Genomic DNA, 22,276 nt, shown 5'->3' with positions numbered 1-22,276 from the left:
CACACATGTACTAAGTTTCCGGTTAATACAATTCTAGCATGAATAATAAACATTTATCATGATATAAGTAAATATGAATAACAACTTTATTATTGCCTCTAGGGCATATTTCCTTCAGCAAGTCACCCCGAAGAGTGACACCCTCGATCAACCCTGCCAGATCCATATGGAGAAAGATGAGGATGGAAATTTGATTTTTCCCAAGCACGCCACTCGGGAGTGCCAACTCCTAAAGCAAGAGATGCGGCAGGATTCCTCTAGGGACAAGGACAAAGACGATGCCGATGATGGAGGCAAGGTTGCTTCCGAGTACCCCAATGTCGAAAAAAGTCTTGATGATCTTTGCCGATGTCGAAAGCAAGAGTCACCTCGAGGTTATAAACCGAGAGGTCAACATGGCGGTTCTGACTGCCACCAAATACCTCGACTGTGTTGGGGAAGGCAGCAATGTCAAAAAATTCCTACACACATGCAAGATCCATCTAGGTGATGCATAGAAACGAGAGGGGAGAGTGTTGTCCATGCACCCTCATAGATCGTAAGCGGAAGCGTTATGACAACGCGGTTGATGTAGTCGTACGTCTTCACGATTCGACCGATCCTAGCACCGAAGGTACGGCACCTCCGCGATCTGCACACGTTCAGCTCGGTGACGTCCCATGAACTCTAGATCCAACTGAGGTCGAGGGAGAGTTTCGTCAGCATGGCGACATGATGATGGTGATGATGAAGTTACCGATGCAGGGCTTCGCCTAAGCTCTACAACGATATGACCGAGGTGGAAATCTGTGGAGGGGGGCACCGCACACGGCTAAACAATCAACTTGTGTGTTCTAGGGTGCCCCCTCCCCATGTATATAAAGGAGGGAAGGGGAGGCTGGCCGGCCCTCCTTGGCGCGCTCCCAAGAGGGGAATCCTACTAGGACTCCAAGTCCTAGTAGGTTTCCACCAAAAGGGAGAGAGGGGGAAGGAAGGAGAGGGAGAGGGGAAAGGAAAAAGTGGCGCGCCGCCCCCTTCCTAGTCCAATTCGGACTCAAGGGGGAGGGGGCGCGCGGCCTGCCCTGGCCGCCCCTCTCTCTCTCCACTAAGGCCCATCGAGGCCCATTAGTTCCCCCAGGGTTTCGATAACCCTCCGGCACTGCGGTTTTATTCGAAACTTCTTCGAAACACTCCCGGTGTCCGAACATATCCATCCAATATATCAATCTTTATATCTCGACCATTTCGAGACTCCTCATCATGTCCGTGATCACATCCGGGACTCCGAACTACCTTCGGTACATCAAAACACATAAACTCATAATACCGATTATCATCGAACGTTAAGCGTGCGGACCCTACGGGTTCGAGAACTATGTAGACATGACCGAGACTCATATCCGGTCAATAACCAATAGCGGAACCTGGATGCTCATATTGGTTCCTACATATTCTACGAAGATCTTTATCGGCCAAACCGCATAACAACATACATTGTTCCCTTTGTCATCGGTATGTTACTTGCCCAAGATTCGATCGTCGGTATCTCAGTACCTAGTTCAATCTCGTTATCGGCAAGTCTCTTTACTCGTTCCGTAATGCAACATCCCATAACTAACTCATTAGTCATATTGCTTGCAAGGCTTATAGTGATGTGCATTACCGAGAGGGCCCAGAGATACATCTCCGACAATCGGAGTGACAAATCCTAATATCGATCTATGCCAACTCAACAAACACCATCGGAGACACCTGTAGAGCATCTTTATAGTCACCCAGTTACGTTGTGACGTTTGATAGCACACTAGGTGTTCCTCCGACATTTGGGAGTTGCATAATCTCATAGCCATATGAACATGTATATGTTATGGAGAAAGCAATAGCAATAAACTAAACGATTATAGTGCTAAGCTAATGAATGGGTCAAGTCAATCACATCATTCTCTAATGATGTGATCCCGTTCATCAAATAACAACTCTTTGTCCATGTCTAGGAAACTTAACCATCTTTGATTAACGAGCTAGTCTAGTAGAGGCATACTAGTGACACTCTGTTTGTCTATGTATTCACACATGTACTAAGTTTCCGGTTAATACAATTCTAGCACGAATAATAAACATTTATCATGATATAAGTAAATATAAATAAAAACTTTATTATTGCCTCTAGGGCATATTTCCTTTAGTCTCCCGCTTGCACTAGAGTCAATAATCTAGATTACATTGTAACGATTCTAACACCCATGGAGTCTTGGTGCTGATCATGTTTTGCTCATGAGAGAGGCTTAGTCAACGGGTCTGCAACATTCAGATCCATATGTATCTTGCAAATCTCTATGTCTCCCTCCTTGACTTGATGGCGGATGGAATTGAAGCGTCTTTTGATGTGCTTGGTTCTCTTGTGAAATCTGGATTCCTTTGCCAAGGCAATTGCACCAGTTGTCGGTGTCAAAACCGGCGAATCTCGGGTAGGGGGTCCCGAACTGTGCGTCTAGTTCGGATGGTAACAGGAGGCAGGGAACACTTTGTTTTACCCAGGTTCGGGCCCTCTCGATGGAGGTAATACCCTACTCCTGCTTGATTAATATTGATGATATGGGTAGTACAAGAGTAGATCTACCACGAGATCAAGGAGGCTAAACCCTAGAAGCTAGCCTATGGTATGATTGTTGTGTATGGAGTTGATTGCCTACGGACTACAACCCTCTGGTTTATATAGACACCGGATAGGGTTAGGGTTACACAGAGTCGGTTACAATGGTAGGAGATCTTGAATATCTGTATCGCCAAGCTTGCCTTCCACGCCAAGGAAAGTCCCATCCGGACACGGGACGAAGTCTTCAATCTTGTATCTTCATAGTCTAGGAGTCCGGCTGAAGGTATAGTCCGGCTACCCGAACACCCCCTAATCCAGGACTCCCTCAGTAGCCCCTGAACCAGGCTTCAATGACGACGAGTCCGGCACGCAAATTGTCTTCTGCGTTGCAAGGCGGGTTCCTCCTCCAAGTCCTTCATAGAAGATTTGTAAACACCAAGAGTAGTGTCCGGTTCTGCAAAATAAGTTTCCACATATTGCCATAGAGAGAATAATATTAACACAAATCAAATCTGCTGACGTATTCTGCAATGCGCCATCACACTACAGCCAAGTCCTTTACTCGAATCGTTTTTACTTTTCCGCCTCAGCATGTTTTGCGAGGCGGCTTCCTTGGCACGTCTTGTCAAAGCAGAGATCATGTGCCCTTTTTACGGGATTCTCATCAATATGGACGTGGGCAACCCTAACCGCGCCATTTACCATGGCGCTTAGGAGGCAAGCGAGTTTTATTAGGCAGGTGGGGACACACAACCGCATCCGCCCATATAAGGGGATAAGGATCCACCTTTTTTACCTACACCTTCTTCCTCCTTTGCCTATCCATCTCCTGCGCACTCGAGCTCCAGCGCCCAAGCCCGCACTTCCCACCTCGACCTTCTCCAGAGATGTCCAGAGCGGGAGGCAAGTGGAAGGTTTCCTCCGTCATGGAGGGCGACATCAAAAAGCTTAGGAAGGCCGGATACTTGTCCAAAGACATCACGCACCGGCTTCCCGAGAAGGGGCAACTCCTCCCCACCTCAAGACCCCACGAGAGGGTAGTATTCCTTCCCCACTTCCTCCGCGGACTGGGTTTTCCACTTCACCCATTCGTCCGGGGGCTCATGTTCTACTACGTCCTGGATTTCCACGATCTGTCCTCGAACTTCATCCTCAACATCTCGGCGTTTATCGTCATGTGCGAGGCTTTCCTCCGTGTCTGCCCCCATTTCGGCCTTTTGCTCAAGACCTTCAACGTCAAGCCCAAGGTGGTGTGCGGCAACCAGGCGAAGTGCGGAGGCGCCATGGCGGGCAAGATTGCCAACGTCCTGTGGTTCGAGGGCTCCTTCGTGGAGACCCTAAAGGGGTGGCAAGCCGGGTGGTTTTACATCACCGAGCCACGCGATCTGAAATGGATCGCAGCCCCCGAGTTCCGATCTGGACCCCCCACGCGGCTCATGTCCTGGAAAGAGACGGGCCTATCGTGGGGTGACGAGGAAGAGGTGACCGGACTGAAGACATGCATCCAGTCCCTGGTAAACAAGTCAATCAGGCTTATAAATGTAGTCCAAGTCATGCTCGTTCGCCAAATCCTCCCGTGTCAACAACGGGACTTTACTCTCTGGGAGTTCGACCCGGCACAGCACCGAACCCTAAATAGGCTCTTCGACACGACATATGAAGATGTCTGGAAGGCGCTAATCAAAGGTGCCGAGGCTCCCGCATCCGCTTCCGAGGACCGCGGATACAGCTCGCAGCGTCACGCTAGCGAGGTAAGCTATTTTCACCTTTTACAGGATGTTCAGCTTTTTTCATAGTTTAACTCTATGCGGGATCTAAACTCCCTTACCTTTGACAGGCTTGGCGGGCGGTATCCGGACCGATTAACTGTCCGGCTCCGCTGCCCGAAGACCCAGCCCCAGCTCTACTAGTGAAGCTGCTGGCTCCGGCGCCTTATGTCGTGCCGGAAAAGAATGCCAAGAAGAAGAAGACCACGGGGACTCGAAAGAGTACCCGCAACATGGTGTTGTCAGACTCGTCATCCGACGAGTCCGAGACGCCCTCCTCCCGTGAAAACGAGGAGGAGGAAGAAGAAAGCTCTCCCCCCCCAGCGGAGGGAGGAAAGAAAAGGAAGGCCGCCCCAAGGGGGAAGGCCGAAGGGTCCAAGAAGAGGAAGACCCCTCCGCCAGACTACGCCCCCGACGCCGACGAGGACGAAGAGGAGTGGCCGGACAGGGCCAGGCGTCCGGCGAAATCGTAAGTGTTCGGATACCAGAGTAACTCATGATATTCCTTTTGTTGCACAACTTTCCCTAATGTCGAATATAATCATGCAGCCCGCCCCAGGCCGAACTCAACGAGTCGTCGAGCGGCTCCCTGGATTCATCGGACGTGAACTCAGTTCCGCCCGTTGTCTCCCCCCGCACTGCGGATGACGCCGAAGTGGCGTCGCAACGAGCTCTGGGGCAGGAGGAGGTGGTCCTGGAGGAGCCGCAAGGCGACCTCCCGAACTCCAGGAGTAAAGGGGACAAGACCCCCAGGGCTCCAAGTCCGGCTTTATGCCGGACACCGCGCCGGAATCTTCAATAGTTCTGGACTGCGGTAGGCAAACTCCTTCCAAGAGGAGCAAGTCTTCTGAGCCGGCAGCCTCTGTTCAACCGGAGGTGCTGGACAATCTGCTGGAGGTGCTTGAAGGCGCCTACATCGACGAGGAGCACCGTATTATTATGAGTACGGTGATCCAGAAGGTTCAGTCTGCCAAGAGCGGACTGACTGAAGCTTGCGCTAGCCTTCTAACAGGCTTTGAGGTAAGTAAAAATATGTAAAAATATTACCGCATAGACAGTAGCCCCCGATGCTTTGTTTGGCGTTCGGAATGAAAAGCCGAATAGAGGATCTAGTAAATTTTGCATGAGTCTAACAAAAAGATTCAATATGCGTATGCAGGCTTCGCTGCTATCCACCACCGCACGGACTGCGGAGGTGGTTGTCCTGAAGCAGGACCTCGAGCGGACCGAGCAAGAGCTCGGCCTTGCCAAGCGGCAGCTCGAGGAGAAAGAAGGTAAGAAATACCTTACAGAAAAAGTGCCTATAGAGAGGCATGATTGCAAAAAAAATAACAGGATTGTACTGCTTATTGTAGGGGCCACGACTGAGGTGGCGACCCTCAAGCAGGCACTATCTGAGGCCGAAAAGAAAATGGCCGCGGAGCGCACCGGGCGAGAGAAACTTGGGGCTCAGGTTGGCGAGGTGCAGCAAGAGCTTCAGGCTCTCATGAAAAAACATGAGAGTTTGGAGCTTGAGTCAAAGACCCAAGCCTCCGAGCTTGCGACGGCCCTTGAGACTGCCAAGTCTGCCAAGGCCGAAGCCCAAAATGCCCTCCAAGAGTTGGAGGAGGTGAAAAGATAGCAGAGGGTAAGGCATTCTTCATGCAAAGCAGAAATATAAAAGTAAACTACTTGTTACTTACCCGAATCCGGAGCTCTCCAGGGGCATTCGCAGATCTTCCCCGCAGCGTATCCGACGCCGCCGCATTCTACCGAGCTGAAGAGGGAAGCTCGACGGAGAAGGTGTTCTGGTCTGAGTATGCTGAGGCCGGACACCCTGTGCCCTTGAGCGACCAGCTGAAACAGCTAGTCGAGCTCCAAAAGGCGGCCGAACAAGCCATGAAGGGCTTCATAGTTCGGCTGTGGCCCGGAGAGGCCCTGCCTGGGAGCTACTTCGGGCTAGTGCGGCGGCTGGTGGAGGCCTGTCCAAGGCTCGAGGTCATCAAGCGCTCCGTCTGCATCGAAGGTGCCCGTAGGGCCCTTGCCCGTGCAAAGGTGCACTGGGGTAAGCTAGACGGTGAGAAGCTTGTTAGAGACGGGCCGCTGCCGGGGAAGGAGCATCACAAGCCCGGGAACTACTATAAGGATGTTCTTGCGGGTGCCCGCCTTGTAGCGGATGAGTGTACCAAGGATGTAAGGAGGCTTATGTGTGATAGAGTGTATTGATACGTCTCCAACGTATCTATAATTTTTTATTTTTCCATGTTTTTATATTATCATTCTTGGATGTTTTACAATCATTTTATAGTCATTTTCTATCATTTTTTGGTACTAACCTATTGACATAGTGCCAAGTTCCAGTTGCTGTTTTTTTGCATGTTTTTACATCACAAGAAATCAATATCAAACGGAGTCCAAACATAGTGAAACTCTTTGTGGATTGTTTTTGGACCAAAAGACATCCAATGGGCCAGAGAAGTGACTGGGGGGTGCTCCGAGGGGAGCACAACCCACCGGGGCGCGCCAAGAGGACCAGGCGCGCCCTGGTGGGTTGTGCCCACCTTGGGTGCCTCTCGAACCACCTCTTTACTCTATAAATACCCCAATATTCCAGAAACCCTAGGGGAGTCGACGGAAATCAATCCCAACCGCCACAAGTTCCAGAAACACCAGATCCAATCTAGACACCATCACGGAGGGGTTCATCATGTCCATTGGTGCCTCTCCGATGGTGCGTGAGTAGTTCTTTGTAGACCTATGGGTCCGTAGTTAGTAGCTAGATGTCTTCCTCTCTCTGGTTTGATTCTCAATACAATGGTCTCTTGGAGATCCATATGATGTAACTCTTTTTACGGTGTGTTTGTTGGGATCCGATGAACTTTGAGTTTATGATCAGATCTATATTTTTATCCATGAAAGTTATTTGAGTCTTCTTTGATCTCTTATGTGCATGATTGCTTATAGCCTTGTATTTCTTCTTGGCCAACTTGATCTATTTATCTTGCAATGGGAAGATGTGCTTTGTGATGGGTTTGATCTTATGGTGCTTGATCCCAGTGACAGAAGGGGAACCGACACCTATGTATTATTGCCATCAAGGATAACAAGGTGGGGGTCTATTTCTACATAAATAGATCTTGTCTAAATCATTTCATTGTTCCTATTGCATTACTCCATGTCTCCATGAACTTAATACACTAGATGCATTCTGGATAGCGGTCGATGTGTGGAGTAATAGTACTAGATGCAGATAGGAGTTGGTCTACTAATCTTGGACGTGATGCCTATATAATGATCATTGCATGGATATTGTCATGATTATTTGAAGTTCTATCAATTGCCTAACAGTAATTCATTTACCCACCGTTTGCTATTTTTCTCGAGAGAAGCCACTAGTGAAAACTACCGCCCCGGGGTCTCTTCCTTAATATATTTGCCTTTGCGATCTATTTTCCTTTGCTTTTATTTTCAGATCTATTAAATGAAAAATACAAAAATACCTTGCTGCAATTTATTTTATTTGGCGTTTGATCTATCAAATTATTACTATTCTCTCACGTCCATTTGCCAATTTCTGGCGCCGTTACCCGAAAGGGATTGACAACCCCTTTAACACGTCGGGGCGCGAGTATTTGTTATTTGTGTGCATGTGTTTTTATGTAGTGTTGCTTGGTTCTCCTACTGGTTCGATAACCTTGGTCTCATCACTGAGGGAAATACCTACCATCGCTATGCTGCATCATCCCTTCCTCTTTGGGGATATACCAATGTAGTTCTAGCAGACATCAAAAGGAATTTCTGGCGCCGTTGCCGGGGAGACATCATCAACATCTACTAGGTTCCTAATCAAAAACCTCATCTCCTCGCAATTTACATTATTTTCCGTTTCCCTCTTGTTTTCCTCTCCCCCACTTCACAAAAATTTGTCGTTTTATTCACCCTCTTTTTCGTTTGTCGTTTTCTTGCCGGATCTATTTTGTGTGCAATCTTGTTAGCTACTATGGATAGTTCTTCCTCTGTTTCGTACACTCCCGAGAACGAACTTCTCAACTTTAAGCAAAGGGGAGGAGAGAATTTAAAACATGCTTGGTATAGGATTTGTAATGCTCATAATAGATCTATCCGTAAGCAATCTACCATTGTTCTTCTTCGCTGTTTTTATGTGGGCATCACCACTTGGTATAGATTCGTCCTTGATACGATTACCAGTGGAAATTTCTTGAATGGCCCCTCTCTTGATGCTTTTAATTCTATGGGAAATTTAGTAGGCTCACCACCTCTTATGATTAATGAAACAACTTTGACTCTTGAGCATGTTATGGAAAGATTAGATGCTATCGAAAAGAAAATGCATACTGAAGAGCATATTGAAAACTTGGATAAAAAGATACATAATTTTGCTACTAAAATTGAGACAAAAGCGGGAGAATTTTTTAAATTGTTGAATGAAAAGGGGACCATAATTCATGAAAGAATTGAAGAAAGCCCTTCTCGGATTGATAAACTGGAAGAAATCTTTAGTAATCTAAGCACGGCTTTTGCTTCTGCTAGGACTATTGAGAAAACTCCCATAAAAATTGGCAAGATTACTCAAGTTACTAAGAACAAGGGTGCAACTTCTTGTAATAACTGTAAAGAGGATCTTAAGATGATTAGTATTCACCCGGATTTTGTTGAAGTTATAAGAGATCCTTTGGGCAAGAATGAATTCTTTAAATTTGTTCCTAGGAGTATTGTCATTTAAAATCTTTATGCTAAATCTTTGAAGAATTCCAAGTGTTTAATTGAAGAGTTGGACAAGGATGATAAAACTTAGATCCTTGCTTTATGCCTAGCTAGGGGCATAAAACAATAACGCTTGTTGGGAGGCAACCCAATGAATAAAATTTATTTTTGTATTTTTCTTTCCGTTCTTGAGTGTTAGCACAATTATGCTACTGTTATGATTATGTTTTTTGTGTTTTAATTAGTGTTTGTGCCAAGCATAGCCTTTAGGATCTTCTTGGGTGATAGTTGACTTGATCTTGCTGAAAAACAAAAACTTTCATGCTCACAAAAATAATTTTTATTTTTGACAGAAGCGTGATAAAATACCAATTCTTTTTGCAGAAGATTAATACAAATTGCTCAGGTTGTCCTAATTTTTCAGAATTTTTGGAGTTACAGAAGTATTCGAAATACCCAGATTGCTACAGATTGTTCTGTTTTTTACAGATTCTGTTTTCTTTGTGTTGGGTGCTTGTTTTGATGATTCTATGGTTTTCTTTGAAGAGTTTTTGCCATAGAAAAGTTGGAATATAGTAGATATAATGTAAGAATACAATATGAATTGGTTTTCAACAACACTTATAGTAGTGATTTGTTTTCTAATACTAACGGATCTCGCAAAAGTTTTGTTGAGTTCTGTGTGATTGAAGTTTTCAAGTTTTGGGTGATGTTACGATGGATGAAGGAATAAGGAGTAAGAAGAGACTAAGCTTGGGGTTGCCCATGGCATCCCAAGCTATTATCCAAAGAGAAGCAAGAAACTAAGCTTGGGGATGCCCCAAGTGGCATCCCCTCTTTCTTCTAACGACCATCGGTATTTTACTTGAAGCTAGATGTTTATTCGTCACATACTTTGAGTTTTGCTTGGAGCATCTTGTATGATATGAGTATTTGCTTGTTTTGCTTTGTGTTTTAAGTCTTGAATCCTTGCTGGACACACCTATTTGAGAGAGTCAAAATTATTCCATGACTTGTTAGAATTGCTCTCTATGCTCCACTTAAATTTTTATGAGCTATGGAATTGCCCTAGTGCTTCACTTATATCTTTTTGAGCACGGTGTGCTTTTGTATTTTTGAAGAAATGCTCTCTTGCTTCACTTATATTTATTTGAGAGTTAGCAATTTTTTTTAAGAAATTCTCTCTTGCTTCACTTAAATTAATTTGAGAGAAAGAAATATTATGCTCATTATCTTCACTTATATCTATTTGAGCTTATCAAAAGCAATACATAAAATTTAGTCCCAAAGTGATAGATATCCAAGAAGGATATAATAAAAAACTTTCATGAAGATCATTGGACGAAATAAGCATGATTCCCTGTAATAGTTTGAGATATGATGATGTGATATGTGAGTCATGTTGATGAGCAATGATGCTTTAGTAAGAATATTGGTTTTAAGGTTTGTGATTCCCTATGCAAGCACGAAAGTCAATAGTTATGCAATGAAATTACATCCTACTTGTGGTGCATTATTCGGTGTTAATTATGCTCAATGCTCTCTTATGAGATTATTCATTTCTTGGTTGGTCGCTTCTCAATCTTTTCCTAGCCTTCATTTTGCACTAAGTATGATCACTACTTGTGCATCCAAAATCCTTTAAACCAGTTTTACCACATGAGTCCACCATACCTACCGATATGCGGTATTCTTTTGCTGTTCTAAGCAAATTTCTATGTGCCATCTCTAATTTTCAAAATAAATTTCTCTTTTGTGTGCTCATACCGCTCATGAATTGGTAGGGGGTGGCTAAAATATTTCCATGCTAGATATGTTATTCTCAAGATGAGTGTTTATTCACTTGTCATTGCACGAGAGTAAGGCAAAGGTATTAGGGATGCCCAGTCCCGAAATGAAAAATGAATTTACTTCATGTTTTCAAATAATAAATTCCTTGGAAAGTGTTGGTATGGAAGGCACCCGTGGATACGGCTAGCCATGGAAAGTGAAAGTATGGTTGAAAAAGGAATAAACTTTAATTTCTGTTTGGGAACCGCCTATGATATATCTAGCATGGAGAGTATTGGGAACTTCTCGATCATTCTCGTTGACAGGAAAAGCATGCCTCCCAAAATGTTTTTATCTCTATGTTTTTCGCATTGAGCTATGGAACCTCTACAAATCCCTACTTCTCTCCGGAAAGGGCCTTTCTTTTACTTTATGCAATTTTTATTTTTAATTTGAGTCTCCATCTTCTCTTATAAAGCACCAACTAGGGGGCACTATGATCGTACTTGAGCATTGGGTGTAGCTAATATGCGAGTGTGTTTCATGAATGGATCAATGATTGAGCATTATGGGCTAGGGATAACTTATTTTAGCGTTGATATTTTGAAAGACATGGTTGCTTGTTGATATGCTTGAGTATTTAAGTCTCATGTCAATACTAGACTATTGCTTTGAACCATATAAAAGTCCAAATGTCCATGCTATAAAGAAAAGAATATGTGATGACATGTTAGGCAGCATTCCACATCAAAAATTCTGTTTTTATCATTTACCTACTCGAGGACGTGTAGGAATTAAGCTTGGAGATGTTGATATGTCTCCAACGTATATATAATTTTTGATTGTTCCATGCTGTTATATTATCATTCTTGGATGTTTTACAATCATTTTATATCATTTTTTTGGTACTAACCTATTGACATAGTGCCAAGTGCCAGTTGCTGTTTTTTGCATGTTTTTTACATCGGAGGAAATCAATATCAAACAGAGTTCAAATGTAGCATAACTTTTTGTGGATTTTTTCTGGACCAGAAGACATCCAATGGGCCGGAGAAGCACCTGGGGGGGGGGATGCTCCGAGGGGAGCACAACCCACCAAGGCGCGCCTGGACGCCCAGGCGCGCCCTGGTGGGTTGTGCCCATCCTGGGTGCCTCCTGAACCGCCTCTTTACTCTATAAATACCCCAATATTCTAGAAACCCTAGGGGAGTTGACAAAAATCAATTCCAGCCGCCACAAGTTCCAGAAAAACCAGATCCAATCTAGACACCATCACAGAGGGGTTCATCATGTCCATTGGTGCCTCTCCGATGATGCGTGAGTAGTTCTTTGTAGACCTACGAGTCCGTAGTTAGTAGCTAGGTGGCTTCCTCTCTTTCGTTTGATTCTCAATACAATGGTCTCTTGGAGATTGCTACCTCTTGAGCTTGCATTGGTTTTTCCCTTGAAGAGGAAAGGGTGATGCAGCAAAGTAGAGTAAGTATTTCCCTTATCTTTGAGAACCAAGGTATCAATCCATTCGGAGATAACGCGCAAGCCACCGAATACCTGCACAAACAAACACCAACTTGCACCCAACGCAATAGAGGGGTTGTCAATCCCTTCACGGTTATTTGCTACGTGAGATCTGATAGAGATGGGTAAACAACAAAGTAATGTTTCTGGTATTTTTGGTTTATGGAACGGAAAGTAAAAGATTGCAAAGAAAGTAAATAGAAAATTAAAAGTGTAGATCAGAAACTTATATGGTGGAAAATAGACCCGGGGGCCATAGGTTTCACTAGAGGCTTCTCTCGAGATAGAGATTATTATGGTGGGTGAACAAATTACTGCCGAGTAATTGATAGAACAGCGCAAAGTTATGATGATATCTAGGGCAATGATCATGAACATAGGCATCACGTCCGTGTCAAGTAGACTAAAACTATTCTACATCTACTACTGTTACTCCACACATCGACCTCTATCCAGCATGCATCTAGAGTATTAAGTTCATAAGAACAGAGTAACGCTTTAAGAAAGATGACATGATATAGAGGAATTAACTCAAGCAATATGATGAAAACCCCATCTTTTTTATCCTCGATGGCAACAATACAATACGTGCCTTGCTGCCCCTACTTTCACTGGGAAATGACACCGCAAGATTGACCCCAAAGCTAAGCACTTCTCCCATTGCATGAAAAACCAGTCTAGTTGGCCAAACCAAATCGATAGTTCGAAGAGACTTGCAAAGATATCAAATCATGCATATAAGAATTTAGAGAAGATTCAAATAATATTCATAGATAAGTTGATCATAAATCCACAATTCATCAGATCTCGGCAAACACACCGCAAAAGAGTATTACATCGAATAGATCTCCAAGAACATCGAGGAGAACTTTGTATTGAGAATCAAAGAGAGAGAAGCCATCTAGATACTAGCTATGGACCCATAGGTCTGGGGTAAACTACGCATGCTTCATCGGAGAGGCAATGGTGTTGATGTAGAAGCCCTCCGTGATCGAATCCCCATCCGGCAGGATGCTGGAAAAGGCCCTTAGATGGTATCTCATGGATACAGAAGGTTGCACCAGTGGAAAAGTGGTTTCGTGGCTCCCTCGGATTTTTTTGGGGTATATGAGAATATATAGGAGGAAGATCTAGGTCAGGAGGTCACCGAGGGGCCCACAAGGTTGGGGGGCGCACCCCACCCCCTGGGCGTGCCCTCCATCCTTGTGGCCACCTCGTGGCTCTTCTGACTTGCACTCCAAGTCTCCTGGGTGTCTTCTGGTCCAAGAAAAATCATCGCGAAAGTTTTATTCTGTTTGGACTCCGTTTGGTATTCCTTTTCTGCGAAACTCTAAAACAAGGAAAAAACTGGAACTGCCACTGGGCTCTAGGTTAAGAAGTTAGTCCCAAAAATCATATAAAATAGCATATTAATGCATATAAACATCCAAAACAGGTAATATAATATCATGGAACAATGAAAAATTATAGATACGTTGGAGACGTATCAGGCATCCCCAAGCTTAATTCCTGCTCGTCCTCGAGTAGGTAAATGATAAAAACAGAATTTGATGTGGAATGCTACCTAACATATTTATCCATGTAATTCTGTTTATTGTGGCATGAATGTTCAGATCTATAAGATTCAAAACAAAAGTTTAATACTGACATAAAAATAATAATACTTCAAGCATACTAACAAAATAATTATGTCTTCTCAAAATAACTGGCCAAAGAAAGCTTATCCCTACAAACTCATATAGTCTGGCTATGCTCCATCTTCACCACACAAAATATTCAAATCATGCACAACCCCGATGACAAGCCAAGCAATTGTTTCATACTTTTGACGTTCTCAAACTTTTTCAACTTTCACGCAATACATGAGCGTGAGCCATGGACATAGCACTATAGGTGGAATAGACGATGGTTGTGGAGAAAAAAAAGAAGGAGATAGTCTCACATCAACTAGGTGTATCAATGGGCTATGGAGATGCCTATCAATAGATATCAATGTGAGTGAGTAGGGATTGCCATGCAACTGTTGCACTAGAGCTATAAGTTTATGAAAGCTCAAAAAGAAAACTAAGTGGGTGTGCATCCAACTCGCTTGCTCACGATGACCTAGGGCAATTTGAGAAAGCCCATCATTGGAATATACAAGCCAATTTCTATAATGAAAATTCCCACTAGTATATGAAAGTGATATCATAGGAGACTCTCCATCATGAAGATCATGGTGCTACTTTGAAGCACAAGTGTGGAAAAGGATAGTAACGTTGCCCCTTCTCTCTTTGGCCTATTTTATTTACTATTTTTTTCATCCGAAGTCTCATCCCGACTTGTGGGGGAATCATAGTCTCCATCATCCTTTCCTCACAAGGGAAAATGCTCTAATAATGAAGATCATCATAGTTTTATTTACTTACAACTCACAAATTACAACTCGATACTTAGAAAAAAATATGACTCTATATGAATGCCTCCAGCGGTGTACTAGGATGTGCAATGAATCAAGAGTGACATGTATAAAAATGATGAACGGTGGCTTTGCCACAAATACGATGTCAACTACATGATCATGCAAAGCAATATGACAATGATAGAGCATGTCATAATAAACAGAACGGTGGAAACTTGCATGGCGATATATCTCAGAATGGCTATGGAAATCCATAAATAGGTAGGTATGGTGGCTGTTTTGAGGAAGGATATGTGGTGGGTTTATGGTATCGGCGAAAGTCGCGCGGTACTAGAGAGGCTAGCAATGGCGGAAAGGTGAGAGTGTGTATAGTCCATGGACTCAACTGTTGGGAGACGTAGCATGCAAGATCTATTTAGGAGATGTATAGCAACGAGAGGGGAAGAGTATGTCCATGTACCCTCGTAGACCAAAAGCGGAAGCGTTTGAGAACGCAGTTGATGTAGTCGAACTTCTTCTCGTTCCGACCAATCAAGTATCGAACGCACGGCACCTCCGAGTGTTGCACACGTTCAGTTCGATGACATCCCTTGAACTCTTGATCCAGCAAAGTGTCGAGGGAGAGTTCTGTCAGCATGATGGTGTGGTGACGGTGATGATGAAGTGATCCACGTAGGGCCTTGCCTAAGTACTACGAAGATATGACCGGAGGCGTAAACTGTGGAGGGGGGCGCTGCACACGGCTAACAATTGTTGGTGTGTGTTCTAGCGGTGCCCCCCTCATATATATAGGTTGGATTGGAGGAGAGGCAGCCAAGGGGGCGCCCCAAGTAGGAGAATCCTACTTGGGGTCCTCCCAATTCGGCCTCCCCCCTTTCCTATTCCTATTTGGAGTAGGAAGGGAAGAGGGGGAAGGGGGAATCCTATTCCCTTTTTTCTTCCCTCCTTCCCCTTTTCTACTCCAATTTGGCCAGCCCATATTGGGGGGGGGGGAGCAGCCCCTTAGGGGCTGGTCTGTCCCTCTCTTGGCCCATTAGGCCCATATAGTTTGTCGGGGGTTGCCCGGAACCCTTTCTGGTGACCCGATACATACCTGGTACCCCCGGAACACTTCCCGTGTTCGAATACTATCGTCCTATATGTTAATATTTACCTCCCGACCATTTCAAGACTCGTCATGTCCATGATCTCATCCAGGACTCCAAACAACATTCGGTCACCAAATCACATAACTCATATAATACAAAATCATCATCAAACGTTAAGCGTGCGGACCCTACGGGTTCGAGAAGTATGTAGACATGACCAAGACACCTCTCTGGTTAATAACCAACAGCAGAACCTGGATGCTCATACTGGTTCCCACATATTCTATGAAGATCTTTATCGGTCGTACCGTAATGACAACATACGTTATTCCCTTTGTCATCGGTATGTTACTTGCCCGAGATTCGATCGTCGGTATCTTCATACCTATTTCAATCTCATTACTGGCAAGTCTCTTTACTCGTTTTGTAATGCATCATCCGCAACTAACTCATTAGTCATATTGCTTGCAAGGCTTATTATAATGTGCACTACCGAGAGGGCCCAGAGATACCTCTCCGATACTCGGAGGGACAAATCCTAATCTCGATCTATGCCAACCCAACAAACACCTTCGGAGATACCTGTAGAGCATCTTTATAATCACCCAGTTATGTTCTGACGTTTGATAGCACACAAGGTATTCCTCCGGTATCCGGGAGTTGCATAATCTCATAGTCAAAGGAATATGTATAAGTCATTAAGAAAGCAATATCAATAAAACTTAACAATCATTATGCTAAGCTAACGGATGGGTCTTGTCCATCACATCATTCTCCTAATGATGTGATCATGTTAATCAAATGACAACACATGTCTATGGTTAGGAAACTTATCCATCTTTGATCAACAAGCTAGTCTAGTAGAGGCTTACTGGGGACACGGTGTTTTTTCTATGTATCCGCACATGTGTCAATTTTCCGGTTAATACAATTCTAGCATGAATAATAAACATTTATCATGATATAAGGAAATATAAATAACAACTTTATTATTGTCTCTAGGGCATATTTCCTTCGGTCTCCCACTTGCACTAGAGTCAATAATCTAGTTCACATCGCCATGTGATTTAACACCAATAGTTCACATCTTTATGTGATTAACACTCATAGTTCACATCGCCATGTGACCAACACCCAAAGAGTTTACTAGATTCGATAATCTAGTTCACATCGCTATCTGATTAACACCCTGAAAGTGCTAGTTATCGACTAGAGGGGGTGAATAGGTGATTTTTATGAAAGTCTTCAAAACACGGAGGCTTTGAAGACAAACAGAAGAATTGAACCTATCGATATGCAGCAGAAGGTAGACTACACTAGACAAGCCATAGTCAAGTAAGCAATGAAGTGAAAACACGAAGACTATTAGCAGTTAGGTAGTATGGACCAGGATGGAAGATAGTATGAAGCCAAACAGTAAAGAGTCTTCACTCAGTGAAGTCAATCGGATCATACAGACATGCAATGACTTCACGAAGACAAACTGTAAAGTAAAGGGAAGTGAAGGATAGAACCAGTAGCTTGATGAAGACAAGGATTTGGTAGACTAGATCCAGTTGCTGTGACAACCGTACGTCTGGTTAGGGAGGCTAAGATTCAACTCAGAAGACCGCGTCTTCACCTTATTCCCCTTGAGCTAAGGACACACAGTCCTTGCCCAATCACTCTGGTAAGTCTTCAAGGTAGACTTCCAAACCTTCACAGACTTCATTCGTCGGCTATCCGCAATGACTCTTGGACACTCAGAACGCGACGCCTAACCAGCTGGAGGATTCACAGTCCTCAAGTGTAACAAGTCTTCAGGTCACGCAGACAAAAAGACTTCAGTGATGCCTAACACCCTTTGGCTCTAGGTGTTTTGCGCTTTGTCCTCGCAAGGATCTCTCTCTCAAATGCTTCGGAGGTGGGTTGCTCTCAAGCGACAAAAGCCATGTACTAACTCTGAGCAGCCACCAATTTATGGTGTGGGGGGTGGTCTATTTATAGCCAGGAGGCAACCCGACCTGATTTGTCCGAAATGACCCTAGGTCACCAAGGAACTGACACATGTCCAATGGTTAGATTTCAAACACACACGACAGCTTGACTTGGGCTACAAGTTAAGTTGACTTATCCAGTTCTGAATAAGATTTGCTCTCATTGTCTTCGCTCGAAGACATAGGATTTGGTTGAGCATCACATCATTCACTCGGACTTGTTCACTTGGACCCCACTTAACAGTATGGTGGTTCCTATGACTCAACAAAGAAGAAAAGGAAACTACAAAACAACTGTCTTCATATGATGTCTTCTCATGTCATAGTCTTCAATGTGAATGTTTTCACAGACCACCATTGTCTTCAATGTCGTCACACATTTTTAGGGGTCATCTCTGGTAGGTAAATCGAATCAATTTGGGACTACTACATGTGTTATCCTGCAATTCTCACAAACACATTAGTCCCTCAACCAAGTTTGTCGTCAATACTCCAAAACCAACTAGGGGTGGCACTAGATGCACTTACAATCTCCTCCTTTTTCGTGATTGATGACAAACTGGTTGAAGTTTTCAACGGGGATAAAAGTATGTGAAAGTTGAGAATTACGACATTGTCTTCATAAGTAGCAAAAGGCTCCCCCTGAAGATGTGCATATAAGTAGTTTGCTTTTGAATGCAAATGCACATGGCAGGTTTTACTTTGTGGAGATCCTCTTCAACTTATGAAGACAATTCATCATGCATATAAACATATAACGAAGATAATGACATGCATAATGAAAAATGGACATCCGCGGAATGACTTCATGAGGAATTTATCATCGCATCACAGAGTAGCAGAAAAAGTAGCACACGACCATCGAGTTTAAGTGTTACTACCCAAAGAACCAAATGTATCAAAAAAGGAGAGTTGTAAACACTTGGAAAAAATAGTGCAACCACTAATAAGGACCCGCTTGAAGACTATCAACTCATATGCTTCTCCCCCTTTTGTCAGTAATGACCAAAAAGGTTTGAAGACATAGAGTATCTACTCGTTCCCATCATGAGTAGATGTACGAGTTGGGTCGACGTTGGAGTTTGGTGGTGCAGAAGGGCCTGGTGCAGTGTCAAGATGCAGTGAAGCCATGGTTGGTGAAGTGGCGTCGTCTTCTTCATCAATGACTCTCGCAACAACAGTTGCAGCCGAAGACGAGTACTCAGAATCTTCTATTGATGGAGTGCGGGTCCATCTTGCATTGCGCGGAGGTCTAGAATCAAATTTGAAGCCCTTAGCGAAGCCATCTTCGCGAAGATCTTCTTCAGGGCAGAGTAGTGTGAGACTCTTGCAAGACCGCTGACAGGCTTCATAGGCAACAAACAAGTTCTTGGTGGCCAAATTTCTGATGTGATTGATGTCCACCAAGATGCTCTGCATCTGACGCTTGAGCCAGTTGTGATGCTTGTCCTGCTTCTAATTTAAGGCCACAAGAAGCTCTCAGTCATTGATAATACGAGAACGCTTCCGAGGCCTTTGAGCTATTGTACTATCAGTGGCTTCGGTGTTGGCACGATGAGGCACACGTATATTGCTAGCCAGAGGATAAGCAGGAGTTGCAGCATTGGGGACATGAATGCCTTCTATGGGCTGCGTGAAGCTTTGATGATTAACATTATGAAGATATAGTGACTCCTTGGCAGGCTCTGGGTAGATGGCTTTGACGGAAAAATCAACCTCAGGAAGAAAGACAAGATGGTTGCGCACTAAGGGCTAATAGTCAACAGAAGGGTGGAGCTTGATCAGGCGCATCACCCATGGAGCATAAAACTTCAGGCCAAATAGATCAATCCCAGATGCAGCAAGTTGTCTGATGAAGAAATCCTGGGTGTTGAATCTGATGCCATTGATGATGTAAAACACCAAAGTCTCCATGGCTCCTTCAAGTTTGGCTTCAGCAGTATATCCCTTGATTGGCCATAGAGTACGCCTCAGAATGTGATAGACTGTGCGGGACAAGTACTCGAGGTCCTTGAGGAAGAATTCCCTGGGATATTCAGCATCAGAAGGCAATGGCATCATCATACTCAGCATCTCACTCATATTGGGTCCAAGCCTTTGGAAGACACTCCGCAGTTCATTGCGATGACGCTGACAACCAGGCTTATAGAACTCGCCTGGACTGGGCAGGGAAGTAAGCTCAATGATGTCTTGAGCTTTGGCTTCATGATGTACATCTCTTGACATCCACTCAAGGACCCATGTCTTCAGATCCCTGTTGTAGCCACAAATGTGAAGAGTGGCATAGAACTAGAGCATAAGCTCTTTATTCCAGTGCTCCTTGTCAGTAATGAATGGGAGAAGACCAACCTCCCTGAAACAGTCAAGGGCTTCTTGAAGACAGGGCAGCCCTGCAATGGCTTTACAATCAAGGCGCATGTGCGAAAAGATTCGCCCCTGATTGTACAGAATGCAGGAGTAGTAGCTGCGCTCCTAATAGCTCCATAATCGATCACATGAGATCTTTGGCTTCGAGTATGGATTCTTGGCGCTATCGAAGAAGGTATTGTGTGCCCTGAAGCTGTTCACGTTGAACGAGATCCTGGGGATGTGGCAGCACCTGGAAGCCTTGGTAGCCTGGGCTTTGGCTTCTGAACTTGTGGCCTCTGCTCCACATGATAGTCATATTAAGGTCCAAGAGCAGGGGGAGGCACCATAACGGGCCATCGAACTGTGACAAGTTCACCACGATTATAGGCCTGTTCAATGGTGTGAGGCCTTGGAGGGGGAACTGGGGCTTCAGTATCCACAGTGGCTTCAGGCGCCATATTGTCTTCAGGCGCCACATTAGCTTCAGGCACCACATTATCTTCAGATGCCACATTGTCTTCAGCCATGACAGTGTCATTGGCTTCAGCATCATTGTTTGTGGCAGCCTCAGTACTTTCAAACTCCTCTTGTTCTGTAACAGGAGGGTCGGGCACAGACTCATTCTCCGCGAGAATGACTAGTTCAGTAGGAGGGGGTGTAGCAACTCTTTCTTCTTCTCTTGGTTCTTCTTTTTCTTCATTAACTGATGTAGCCGGAATGTCTTCAACAACATTAGCTTCAGACTTGGAGACATTCATAGTTGGGGTGGCTTCAGGAAACACTTGACGTGCTACTGAGCTTTGTTGCACTTCCCCTTCTGGAATTCTCGACATGGTGACCTGTGGCCCGGGGCCTTTGCGAAGCCTACGAGACGGAGAGGTCTATACCATGTAGTTATCATCGTCAAGCACTGGACTGGTGACTTGAGGTGTTGGAGTTCTGGGTGTGTCTTTATGAATGGGGGTGTCTTCTGGAGGGCGATCTGCCCATGAATCATCCTAAGCAATTGGTGTCAATGGACGACCAATGCTAATGTGTTCGCTATTCGTAAGAACAGGCGATGATACCACTTGATGCTCGAGTTGAGGAAGGACTTCATCATCTTCAACATTGTCTTCATGATCAATGTCTTCAGCTGTGGTGGGGTCAACAGCTAGAACTTCTTCATTTTCAGGAGCCTCCATGAAAGCAGGCCCGTGAATCACTAGGCAACGCTCTTGGATGGTGGAGGTTGGTCGAGCAACAGAAATGGGCTCAACCACAAGGGGATCAGAGGCTGCAGCACGCTCTTTCTTTGAAGACTTTGTCTTCAGCTTCTTCTTGGATGGGGCTTCATCAGAGGTGTTCTTGTGCTTGCGCTTCCTAGCATCAGCTTCAGCTGCCCTGGTCTTCTTCAGTTCTGAAGCTGCTGAGGGGACCTTAGGCTTCGAGACTATCATGCTGGAAGGGAAGACAATCCGAGGTTCTTCTTGCCTTGGTGCTTCAGTTAGGACCACAACAGACTTCTTTGTTGGCTTGGCAGCCATTCTTGGGTCGATGCCAGGACGGCCAAGAGCTTTGAGCTTCTCATCCTCATTGTGAGATTGAACACATTTCGGCGCAAAGTACTTCATGCGCTCTCTTGAACCTTTTGCTTCTTGACGCTTCTTGTCAAACTGTTCCTTGAGCTCATGCAACATCTTCTTGAAGGACTGAACATCTTCCATGCCCAGCTTCGCCATGTTCTTCTTGAAGTGAGCCTTCTCATAGTCAATTTTGTTCTTCAGCTCAACAATTTTCTGAGTCATGGCCAGCTCATTTGCAATAGCTCCGTGGAAGGTGACGTTGATATCCATAGGAAGCTGAAGATCATCGATGCTTATGCTCTGGTCGTCGAACCACTCATCAATGAAGTTGTTTAGAATATCCATGTCAAAGAGGGGCAGATCATTGAAGATCTCGGCCTCTTGTTTACTCTTGATGAGTTTCTCAAGGGTGTCATCACCAAGATCTTCGTCACTTGACAGATCAATGGTGTCTTCTTCGTTCCTGAGAATGGCAGCTGGAGTCAGTTCATGCCCGGAAATCTTCTTGGGCTTCTTGGGTTTCTTTGTCTTCTCGGCCTTTTTGGAGACACGAGACAAGTCTTCCGA

Source organism: Triticum dicoccoides, chromosome 2A (assembly GCF_002162155.2).
Source record: "Triticum dicoccoides isolate Atlit2015 ecotype Zavitan chromosome 2A, WEW_v2.0, whole genome shotgun sequence".
In the NCBI taxonomy this organism is placed as follows: Eukaryota; Viridiplantae; Streptophyta; class Magnoliopsida; order Poales; family Poaceae; genus Triticum; species Triticum dicoccoides.
The sequence above is the reverse complement of the archived record's forward strand: the minus strand, read 5'-3'. Positions refer to the sequence as shown.